We start from the raw sequence: 12,629 nt of genomic DNA on the forward strand, positions 1-12,629 counted from the left end.
GTGGTACTCCCTAATACCCGACTCTTCTCCTTCCTCTTCCTGACTGTGACGCACGTGTCTCTCTCTCCCATGGCCCTGGTGTGACTACCTGCCTATAATTACTTTTTATTACCTCCTGGCTCTCCCTGACCAGGCAAAGTTCATCGAGCTGCATCTCCATTTCCCTAACTCGGTCCCTTAGGAGCTGCAGCTCGACACATCTGGTGCAGACATGGCCGTCCGGGATGCTGGGAAACTCCAGGACCTCCCACATCTGACACCGAGCACAGAAAACTGGCCTTACACACATACTTCCTAACTTTGTGATTCATAAATCCGGTCCTCACTGCCTATTTATTTTCAATGAAAGTACGCGGCGTATCATTGACTTGAATTGAAAATAATCAGGACCATACCCCTGATACCCATTCTTAGTGAATGCCATTTTGAAGTATTCCTTGACCGACAGAATCAATCTCTTTACGAGCCTATGCCTGGTATCGTCATGCAGCGCTGCTACTCTCCTGTTCGTTATGTGATTTGCAAAATGGATCTAAAAAGCATCTTGTATCCGACGATGTACATCACACAAATTCCCTGAGCAAGTTTAGGTAATTGAAACTATGTTTCTGATCCCGCTAACTGTTGACGAATGTGACCTTGTGCGAATTACTTAAGCAGAATATCACATGTCAGGATCTATTGCACTCCCGACGACTAAAAAATCGATAGTAGAATTAAAATGTCCCAAAGTGAATAGTGTGCGAACAAGTTTAATAAGTTAAACAACGCCCTGAAAATGGAAGAGAAATGTAACCAAAGTCTTGCTCGTTTATCATCTCAACAACCTTCTCTTTGAACTGCAATCCTAATAAACGACCAATAAATTGAACCTTTGGAATATACGTCATTGAATTATCTGATAACGAATGTACTTTACAACACAAGATGTTGAAATCGTCTTTTCGTTTTCTCTAATACAGAAGGAGAACGCGAGAGCCCTAGTCTAGGGCGGGCTACTACTGCTGCTGTTTGCTGCTTTATATCGGTTATCTCACATGAATTGCAACATCTCAATACTTCCCTTGCAGACTGAGAAACAGCGCATTACTTGAAATCAAGGCGTGGAATGTTTTATTGATCAACACCATGGCAACTCTGAAGGGTACTTGAACTTTGTCAAAGGTGCGATCATGAGCCCACATTATCTCCAACAAAAAAATTCAGTTCATGTTACCAAGAAAGAATCTTCCGAGAGCATTTCCATTGTGTCAGTTTAACAAAGTTGGTCGCTTAAAATAATTTGAGGAGACCGACACAATCGAGGACTGAAGGGATGGATACTCGATCAGGTAAGATAGTATTTCTACAATTACCTAACCCACCAAACTGAAGGTCAATTTGCTGGAACAGCCGATAGAGTCAGGGGGCAACTCACCGGTCCGGGAATGATTATCAAGTTTACACCTGTACATTCCCGAGAAATGTGTCCTTTCGCCTGTACCCTTTAGTCCCGAGCTCCCCAATATGTTTGTTGATATTATATGGAATGTGTTGTTTCCTTGCACTTGTATTCCTTGTATTAACGGGAGTTGTCGATAACGGTAACAAATTATTGCTGAATTCTATCCAGATGATTTCGTACTGCTCATTATTTTCTAGTCGACATTGTTGTGGCAATGCAGCAGGATAACTGGCTCGGCATTGCAGTGACAGGACAAAGGAGAGACGGTAGTATATTGGAGCCCGAGGAAGACTGGTTTTACAGACTGTATAAGTGCATTTGTAGGAGAGGTTATTTTGCCGTTGTTTTGTTGTTTGGTGTGCTCTGTGTTGCTCTGTCGAGAACAGCGGGCATGCCATGTAGGCACTGGGAAGTGTGCCAGAACTTTCGGACTGCCCCCTGCGCACACCACGGTGTATTGATTGTTAACGCAAACTGTCCATTTCACTTTATCTTTCCATGTATATCTGATATTTAATGAAACTTGAATCTTGACTCGAGCTGGAGACCTAAATTGCCTGTTGATCATGACCATGAACTGAAGTAACGCTCGTGTTGATAAAACATTGATCAAACATTGCTCCCCAACCACCCCAGCCATCTCCATCAATACACAGAGAGCCAATAAACTGAAAAGAGCATATTGAAATTTAAATAGTTGTGCAAATGATGAGATACGTGTGGCATAACAGAAAAGAATGTGATATCGTCAATTTTCACAGTAATTTATCAAACGATGAATTTCATTATCTCAGGGATGTAATCTAGAGAGCAATGGAAAACATGAATTCATAAAGACTCAGGTTCATGAATAATTGTAATAAACAAAGCTGAAAGAAGCGGAGACGATTAACTGAGTTTTACAGGATATTAACTGGGGTTATATGTTCAGTCCTTGGCTAACTATGTGCCGACTTACTCATGGAAATATAAATAGGGACAAATCCGTTCATGTAACTTTTTCCTGATTGATGTTTTGACTGGGCCCCATACATAATATATATATGGATCGCCGATTAAATAAGTAAACGATGACCAATAATTTGAGATAATAAGAAGAAATCGGAGGGCCCGGAAAGGGAAAAAACAATCCTTGCATTCCAGGTGAGGACCCACAGAATCGCCTTGCAGCGGACGAAACAATTGAACTCCGAACTCCCGCAGTTTGAGTTGTAGTGGCGTCGCCTTGACCGCTATGCTAAGGTGGCGCCGTACTTGACAAAATGATTAGTAGATATCTGATAACATTAAAGTCGGCAGTTGAGGTTTCAGGAGATTGTCCGTAGACTTGTGCAATTGCAAATCAACTTATAGAGTAGTTTCAATATAATTATGGAGAAGGGTAGGTCTGGACACCGGGTTCAGATTTTTGATTGGCGAAACTTTGACTCTAAGGAGATGCGAAAGCATTTAGAAGGAATGGATTGGTACAATTTGTTTTATGCGAAGAATGTAATAGAGAAATGGCGGTCAGTTAAAGGTGAAATTTTGAGAGTACATAATCTTTATGTTCTTGTTAGGTTGAAAGGGAAGGTTAAAGTTTGAGAGAACCATGGTTTTCAAGGGATATCGGAAACTTGGTTCGCAAAAAGAGAGATAACGACAATAAATATAGTCAGCATGGAGTAAATGAGGTGCTTGAGGAATATAAAGAATGAAAAAAAAAGAATCTTAACAAAGAAATTAGAAAAGCTTAAAGAAGACATGAGGTTGCTTTAGCAAGTAAGTTGAGAATAAATCCCAAGGGTTTCTACTGTTATTTAAATAGCAACAGGATAGTAAGGGATAAAATTAAACCCTTAGAGAATCAGAGTGGACAGCTATGTATGCAGCCAGAAGAGATGGGGGAGATTCCGAACAATTTCTTCTCATTGGTATTCACTAAGCAGAATGTTATTGAAGTGTGTAAGATAAGGGAAACAGGTAGGGAACTTAAGGAAACTATGATGATTAAGGAAGAGGAAGTACTGGAGCTTTTAAGGAATATAAAAATCAACAGCAGCCTCGTAATATTTTGTTACTGACTTGCCATCGATTTCTCACTTGACTGCAAACTGGACAGGTGCTGTGGAGCAGGGAGCTAATATAATCCATCAATGGACTATACACACTAAAGTAATCATAACCCATGCAGCTAAGGCCAATTGAATATAGAGAGATTCAGGCTTTTGGAGGAAGGATTCGAATTGGGAAACAAATGTTCAAATACAAGTGTGGGTGAGAGTAGTATCGTATGCCGCCGTAACAGTAATTTTGTGTACCCTGTTAACTGTATTGATTAATGTAGGTCAATTTAGAAGATGCAACGCTGAGATAAAGAAATCAGGTTACTGTATTATAAAAGCACAGAGACGACTGTCGTTGTAAGGTGTGTGAACTTAGTAAGTAAATGTCAGCATTATTTATATAACGTAAGTTTTGCACACCTACTGGGATTACGTGGCAGTCCTATTAGGAGGCAACAGAAGAGAGGAGGATACTAATCCAAAGATAAATATCTTTGAAGCAATTAGATGGAGATGTTGCCCAAAAAGTTCGAAAGTCATTGAACAGAAATGGATGCGGCCATTTTCTGATATGCTCCCTCTGAGATTCCCTCTGTTCCGGTTTGATTATGATTACTAATGGGCAGATCCTTGTAACGAATCGATAAGGATCTACTCCTCAATAATAATAACAATCAGAGAAGTTCCGAGGAAATCTGTATTTGCTGACAAATAACCTTTATTTTATCAGCTAAAAAGCATGTGGTTTCACAAACTAACTACCTGTTTGCACACCTGATTCCCTGAACCTCTGTATCACCCGGGAAGAAGTCCTCGCTGGCCAGGCAGTCCTTTTGTCCCTGCTTCCATCTTCGGCGGTCCGTCCTGTCCTCGACATCCGCCCAAGGTGGCCTGAAGAATTGTCGCTGCTTTACATTTAAAGCCACTTTATTAAAACTCCTCATCAGTGCAAATATCGCCTGTTGCGTTCACCAGCAACTTTGATGTGAATCGCATTTCCATCTCGTTGGCTGGACGTCAACCTGACCTCTTTGGGTCATGTTATTATTGGCTCTGGTCCATGGCTCCAAACAACATTATTCTGTGGCACTTGTCCTATCGCTCATTCCTTTAGTTCTTTTGAACTCTCACTGGTTCACACCATTGGAACCAGGTGGCCCAGACACTGAGCCTCCTCCTGCTCATCTTTATTATTTCCTCTCCTGACGAAGTGTGTCAACCCTGAACGTGGGCAGTTCACTTTTTTCCAGAGTTGTTGCCTGGCCTGCTTAGTGCACCCAGCATTTTGTGCGTGTGTCTTGGATTTCCAGCATCTGCAGAATGTGTCGTGTTTGTGATAATAAGTAGTTACTACTCTGAGAATAGTCTCACATTTAGCAGGTCATTCGCTGAAAACTGCCTTCACATTCCAAACCTCCTACTGAACTATCCCAGAGCAAGAAATCATTGCAGACAGTTCACAAAATTGGGCCTGCAAGTACAGTCTCACAAAATGTTGACTCAATTTCTGTTCACAGATTGTCGTTATTTCTGACAAATAAATGCACTGAGGAGGCTTCATTAGGCGTTCATTCGTATATACTTGCGATAATGTGACGAGATTTTTGGGCCCAGAACTGGAACAGATTGCGTCCAAGGGAGGTACACAAGAATGATCTCAAAAGTGACATGATTAGCTCTGAAGAAAATTTGCTGCCGTCGGGCTGCGCTAAAAATTGTTGCGAAGGATGAGGTGAGAGGTCATTGAAACATACCAAATACCGAAAGACCTGAATAGAATTGAATGATAGGGAATATTTTGGTAAGCAGAAGAGTAGAGTATACAAGGGCATAGACTCAAAACTAAGAGGTAATTGAAATATGGATACATTTTTCCAGGCATAGGTTGTATACCAGTGCAATACATTATGAAGGAAACCGGTGGAGTCCAAGATGCTCGGTGTAGTTAAGTCAGCAATTGTTAGGTTATTGTATAGCAAGTGGTTTAAAAGTTACGGCGAGAGTGCGGAAAGATAAGGTTGTGGAACATCATTCAGGATTGAATATTGTATTAGATCCTTAAGTGTGTTACTATAGCTCGTGCCATTATGGTGTTTTGGTGTCCAATCCTGTTATGGAATAGTTAGATGAAACAGCAGGACCAATTTATATTCGAAAACAGACGAAGGGCTAAGATGCCAGTTGAAAAACAAACAGAGCGACCATGTGAACGAAGGCTATTTGTTTATTTTCAACCAGAGTGTAAAACTCGCTGGCTGAAATTATGGTATTCTGATAAGCCAACTCGATCTTGCTAGTCTGTGCTGAACTCTTACCCTCACCTAGTCCCACCGACCTACACTCAGCCCATTACCTGCATTCCTTTCCTGTCCATATAGCTGTCCAATTTAACTTTAAACGACAACATCGAACCTGCCTCAACTACTTCTGCTGGAAGCTCGTTCCACACAGCTACCACTCTCTGAGTAAACAATTTCCCCCTCATGCCCTTTAACTCTCAACTCATGTCCTCTTGTTTGAATCTCTCCCACTCTCAATGGAAAAAAAAAACCTTCCACGTCAACTCTATTTATCTCCCTAATAAGTTTAAATACCTCTATCAAGTCCCCGCCCTACCTTCCACGTTACAACGAATAAAGAACCAACTTTTTCAACCTTTCTCTATAACTTAGGTGATGAAACCCAGGTAACATTCTTCACCACCCTTTGCACATGAGATTCTACCTTCAGGGGACTATACACCATTATCCCTAGATCCCCTTGTTCTACTGCATTCTTCAATGCCGTACCATTAAGCCATGTATGTCCTATTTTGATTAGTCCTACCAAAATGTAGCACGTCACATTTATCAGCTTTAAACTCCATCTGGCATATTTCAGCCACTCTTCTAACTGGCGTAAATCTCTCTGCAAGATTTGAAAACCGACTGCATTACCCACAACTTCACCTATCTTAGTATCATCTAAATACTTACTAATCCAATTTACCACCCCATCATCCAGATGATTAATGTGCATGACAAATAACAATGGACCCAGTACAGATCCCTGAGGCAAACCGCTAGTCACCGGCCTCCAATCTTACAAAACAGTTATCCACCACCATTTTCTGGTGTCTCTCATCCAGGCACTGCTGAATCCACTATACAACTGCAATATTAGTACCTAATGATTGAACCTTCCCAACCAACCTTCCGTGTGGGCCCTTGTCAACAGCCTTACTGAAGTCCACATAGACAACATCCACCACTTTACTCTCGTCAACATTCCTAGTAACCTCTTCAAAAAATTCAATAAGATTTGTCAAACATCACCTTCCACGCACAAATCCATGTCGACTGTTCTTAATTAGACCCTGTCTATCCAGATAATTATATATACCATCTCTAAGAATACTTTCCATCAATTTACCCACCTCCGACGTCAAACTCACAGTCCAATTATTGCTAGGTTTACTCTTAGAACCCTTTTTAAACAATGGAACAACATGAGCAATACGTCAATCCTCGTGCAACGTCCCCGTTTCTAATGACATTTGAAATATTTCTGTCAGAGCTCCTGCTATTTATTTGTCTGGACGACCATTGCATACGTCAGAAAACTTGCTTGTCACGCAAAATATTCTACGAACTATTTTCGTAATTACTGAAAATGCAATTTACAAGTTTCTGCTTGTCATTTCTTTGGGGCAATACCAGTGGTCTCCCACTTGATGGCGTCTTCATTAATTTACACTTTACCAATAGAAGTGTTAATATTAGTATGCCTTGATGGGTTACTTAAGGGTGTCCAATTATTCCCATGGTATTTTTACACATTGTGAATCATTTGCCATGCGTAGTTTAAATTATTTCCATTTCAGAAAACCTGCAAAACTGCAACGATATAAAATGTTCATTTGCTACCATCACAGGTACCCAGTAAATACTACACTGGTTATTGTAGGATTTCCAATGTGACACAATGGCACGCTTTCGCTGTAAAAAAAAAAAAAGGTACCTTATTAGCATCAAATTATAATACAATTAGTTCCAATTATGACTTGTAATCAACTACCATATGTAGCACAAGGCTCTGTCTGATGTATTTCTCTAGAAGTATGGTATATGCGGTCATTAATGAAGTTTTCTACATCTTGAAGGGGCTAAAAGAAATTTAACTGCAACTCGAGCTGCCTGTGATGCATCTCGAATAATATGATTAGCTTAAGTCTGATCTTGATAAGCTCCTCCAGTAATATCTCGTTTGTTTGTTATTTGGGAAGGTTGTATCCATGGTGCTAATTTTGTGATATCTAGTGTTCACAATTGCGATCCTTGATGCTTAACCTGCTTCCACTAATTACAATAGTCCTCTTTTCCTTCCATTTGTCTACTGGCTTAAATTTACTCCTGCTTTGTTCTCTCCAAAATCGTTGAACCAATAATGGCTTCATTGTAGGCTAGCACATAAGACATTAAAAAAACACATATAAGAAATAGGAGCAGGGGACGGACATATGGGCCGTCGAACCTGCTCCGATACTCGATAAGATCATGGCTGATGTTGCCATGGACATGTCTATCTACCTGCCTTTTCCCCATAATCCTTAATTTATTTGCTATGCAAAAATCTAACCAATCTTGTCTTGAATATATTTACTGAGGTAGCTTCCACTGTTTCATTGGCCGAGAATTCCACAGATTCAACACTCTCTGGGAAAAGAAGTTCCTCTTCATCTCCGTCCAAAATCTACTCCCCCGAATCTTGAGGTTATGTTCCCTGGTCCTATTCTTTCCTACCAGTGGAAACAACTTTCCTGCCTCTGTGGTATCTATTCATTTCATAATTTTATATGTTTCTATATGATCTCTCATTCTTCTGAATTCCAGCGAGTACAGTCACATGCGACTCAACCTCTCCTCATAGTCAAACCGCTTCTCCTCTGGAATCTCCACTGGTGAACCTCCACTGCGTGACCTCCAAAGCCAGTATATCATTCCTCAAACACGAATAAATCTGTAGATGCTGAAAATTCAAGCAACACACATCAAATTTGCTGGTGAACGAAGCAGGCCAGGCAGCATCTCCAGCAAGAGGTACAGTCGACGTTTCGGGCCGAGACACTTCGTCAGGACTAACTGAAAGAAGAGTTAGTAAGAGACTTGAAAGTGGGAGGGGGAGGGAGTGATACAAAATGATAGGAGAAGACAGGAGGGGTACGGATGGAGCCAAGAGCTGGACAGTTGATTGGCAAAAGGGATATGAGAGGATCATAGGACAGGAGGCCCAGGGAGAAACAGAAGGGGAGGGAAGGGGACCCAGAGGATGGGCAAGGGGTTTAGTGAGAGGGACAGAGGGAGGAAAAGGAGAGGGGGAAAAATGTGTGCATATAAACAAATGACAAATGGGTTACGAAGGGTAGGTGGGGCATTCGCGGAAGTTTGAGAAGTTGATGTCTATCTATGTCCTTCTCTACCGTAAAGATGAAACCACACTGAGGTTGGAGGAACAACAACTTATATTCCATCTAGGTAGCCTCCAACCTGATGGCACGGAGATTGACTGCTCAACTTCCGCTAATGCCCCACCTCTCCCTCTTACCCTATGCGTTATTTATTTACGGACACATTTTTTTTATCTCTATCTCTCCTATTTCTCCCCCTGTCCGTCCAATTTTAAGCATTGCCCAGCCTCTGGGTCACACCCCCCCCCACACTCTTTCTTTCTCCCTGAGCCTCCTGTCCCATGATCCTCTCATATCCCGTTTTCCAATCAACTATCCAGCTCTTGGCTCCATCCCTTCCCCTCCTGTCTTCTCCTATCATTTTGGATCTCCCCCTCCCCCTCCCACTTTCAAATCCCTAACTAACACTTTTTCAGTTTGCCCTGACGAAGGGTCTTGGCTAGAAACATCGACTGTCCCTCCTCATAGAGATGCTGCCTGGCCTGCTGCGTTCACCAGCAGCGTTGATGTGTGTAGCATATCATTCCTCAAGTAAGGAAACCAGACCTGCACGCAGTACTCCAGCTGCGGGGCCCCAACAGTACCCTGTATAGTGCAGCATAAGTTCCCTGATCTGAAATTTAATCCCTCTAGCAATGAACGACAACACTCCATTTGCCTTCCTGATAGTCTGCTGCACCTGAAAACCAACATCCTGTGATTCATGCACAAGCAGTCCCTAGTCACACTGCACAACAGCATGCTGCATTTGGTTTGCTATTTAAATAAAAATCTGCTCTTCCGTGTTTCCTTCTGAAGTAGATGAACTCGCATTTACCATTGTACTCCATCTGCCAAACACTTGTCCACTCACCTAACCTATCTGTATTTCCCTGCAGACTCTCCGTATCGTCTGCACAATTTGCTTTTTCACTCAATTTAGTATACATTCTACCTCCTTTACATTACGCTGGTTCGCCCAACACTTAAGCTCTGCTACAGTTTGGGGGAGCTGAATTTTCTGATGGTTTGTAAACACGGATAGGTTCTTGGCCCTGGCAGAAACTATTGCCCGTACCCTCCTTTACCTTCCCCATTGTACTCTCCCGGTATACTAAATTCACCCATGGACATGACATAATGATGCAAGAACCCTTCGAGAAACGTTAAAAATGAGGTGTAGTGCTGTATTTTAAACACCATTTTTTTTTTTTGGTTTTATATTGAACTTAATTGTATAGTACAGATTTTGTGTCAGAGTTGGCGTTACTACGTAGCTTCTTCTCCCCTATCTGATGGGCTGCTACGTAGTTGGCCAGTCGCACTACTCTAGCAACAGTTGTACCCACTTTTCTGATAGAATGCAATCCGTTCCGGGTCATGACAATCCAATCATGACACCTCCTTCAGTATAGTGTCACTTCCTGTCCTGAGTTTATAACTGATGAAAGCTGTTGAAGATGCTGTCGTATTCCTTATTATCATTAGTGCCCCGTGCCATGTTGTTTCAAGTCATTGTAGCATTTTTGGCAGTTATATATTTTTAATGTTCGATTCATCCTTTACATGATTCAACTTGACAATGTGCATAGCACACATGAAATATCTGCTGTCAAGTAACCTTCATTTTCTCAACTAAAAAGCACGTGTGGTCACAAACTAAATACCACTAGAATTCCCTGATCCTTCATCACAGTCACTGAAAACAAAATATATTACCCGGGAATGGAGACTAAGCTGAGTGGGCTTTCCTAGTGGTCCCGCTCTTACTTTATGGTTCTGTGTTTGGCTGCTGGGGAGTAGTCGGGGCTTTGCACTGAACACTCCTTTCTTTCTCAATAGACTTATCATCAGTCTATCCCAATGCAGTTGGTTTGTTCGAGGTCTGTTCACCTACCTGGGGCACCTTCTTATTGGCTCTGATCCAGGGCTACAACCAACAGTGTTGTATGGCCTTGGCCTTCAGACTCATTCCTTTTGATCTTTTCAACTCTGACTGGTTCAGGCCAGTCAAAGCTGGTGATTCAGTGCCCACCTGCTCCTCCTGCACGCCAGCCGCTTTATATAAGAAACAGATACATGTTTCAGAATGATCTCAGGGTTAGCAGGTTATCAACTGCATCCACATTCCATTGCTCGGATTAAAGTACCTCACAGTAAGAAATCCATCCAAGGAGTTCACAAAATGGGGGCTGCAAGGACAGTCTCACAAGAGAGCCGTCTCCATATCTGTCCACTGATTGTCACACTTTCTTCCTACAACATTTCAGTTTTATACCGACATGAATCTGCAAAATCAATTTCAGGGAATCCTGAAAGAGGTTAACAAATTCCATTGTAATTCACGGTTCTGAGTTTTTTCCTACTTGAAAAAAAATATATATCTATTTTCCTGTAAGGGTGCATACCACCCTGTTTGCGTTGCCCATGTTAAATCTTGCACCACACACAAAAAGTGCTGATGAACACAGCAGGCCAGGAAGCATCTTATGGCAAAAGGTACAGTCCACGTATCGGGCCGAGACCCTTCTGCATATTTCTTCATGCTTCCGTTTTAAAATCATGCACCTTCGTTTTCCCTTTTCTTAATCCATGCAAAATCTTCTGTAGACCATATAACCATATCACGATATAACAATTACAGCACGGAAACACGTCATCTCGACCCTTCCAGTCCGTGCCGAACTCGTACTCTCAATTAGTCCCACCGAGCTGTACTCAGCCCATAACCCTCCATTTCTTTCCTGTCCATATATCTATCCAAGTTAACTTTAAACGACAATATCGAACCTGCCTCAACCACTTCTGCTGGAAGCTCGTGCCACACAGCTACCACTCTCTGAGTAAAGAAGTTCCCCCTTAACTTTTTTCGTTTAACTCTCAACTCATGTCCTCCTGCTTGGATCGTCCCCACCTTCACTTGAAAAAAGCCTATCCACTTCAAATCTATCAATCTTCCCCATAATTATAAACACCTCTATCAAGTCCCCCTCAATCTTCTACGCTCCAAAGAATAAAGACCTATCTTGCTCAAATTCTCTGTAACTTAGGAGATGAAAACAGGCAACAATTTTGAAACCTCCTCTGTACTCTCTCAAATTTATTGAGATATTTTCTATAATTCCATGACCAGAACTGTACACAATACTCCACATTTGGCCTTACCAATGTCCTAAACAATTTCAACATTACATCCCAACTCCTTTACTCAATGCACTGATTAATAAAGGCCAGAATACCAAAAGCTTTCTTCACCGCCCTACCCACATGAGATTCCACCTTCACGGAACTATGCACCATTATTCCTAGATCCCTCTGTTCTGCAGCATTCTTCAATGTCCTACCATTTACCATGTATGTCCTGTTTTGATTTGTCCTACCAAAATGGAGCACCTCACATTTTTCAGCTTTGAACTCCATTTGCCATCTTTCAGCCCACTCTTCTAACTGGCCGAAATCTCTCTGCAAGCTTTGAAAACCTAATTCATCATCCACAACTCCACCTATCTTAGTATCATCTACATACTAATCCAATTTACCACCCCATCATCCAGATCATTAATATATATGACAAACAGCATTGTGGCCAGTACAGATCCCTGAGGCACACCGCTACACACTTCCTCCAGTCTAGACACCGTGATTCTGATTGCAACTTAGTTTTTTTTTCCATTTTTCCCGCCTCCAATTTCCGTATTGTCTGCACACTTGGCCA

At 41.7% G+C, this 12,629-nt stretch overlaps 1 protein-coding gene across 5 annotated transcripts in view; it reads left to right on the forward strand.

Annotated features, from left to right (window-relative positions):
* The first annotated feature begins 225 nt into the window (after window positions 1-225).
* LOC134340008 (NACHT, LRR and PYD domains-containing protein 3-like) overlaps window positions 226-12,629 on the forward strand; it is a 108,327-nt gene continuing 95,923 nt past the window's right edge. For 3 of the 5 annotated variants that reach the window (XM_063036881.1, XM_063036883.1, XM_063036884.1), the window contains exons 1-2: window positions 228-590; window positions 963-1,331. The gene's annotated coding sequence lies outside the window, so the exon portion shown is untranslated. Of the gene's footprint in view, window positions 591-814; window positions 1,332-12,629 lie in introns of those variants that run through there. The other 2 variants (XM_063036885.1, XM_063036882.1) reach the window with 2 other exon arrangements.

The sequence above is a fragment of the Mobula hypostoma genome, chromosome 31 (assembly GCF_963921235.1).
Source record: "Mobula hypostoma chromosome 31, sMobHyp1.1, whole genome shotgun sequence".
Taxonomy (NCBI): Eukaryota; Metazoa; Chordata; class Chondrichthyes; order Myliobatiformes; family Myliobatidae; genus Mobula; species Mobula hypostoma.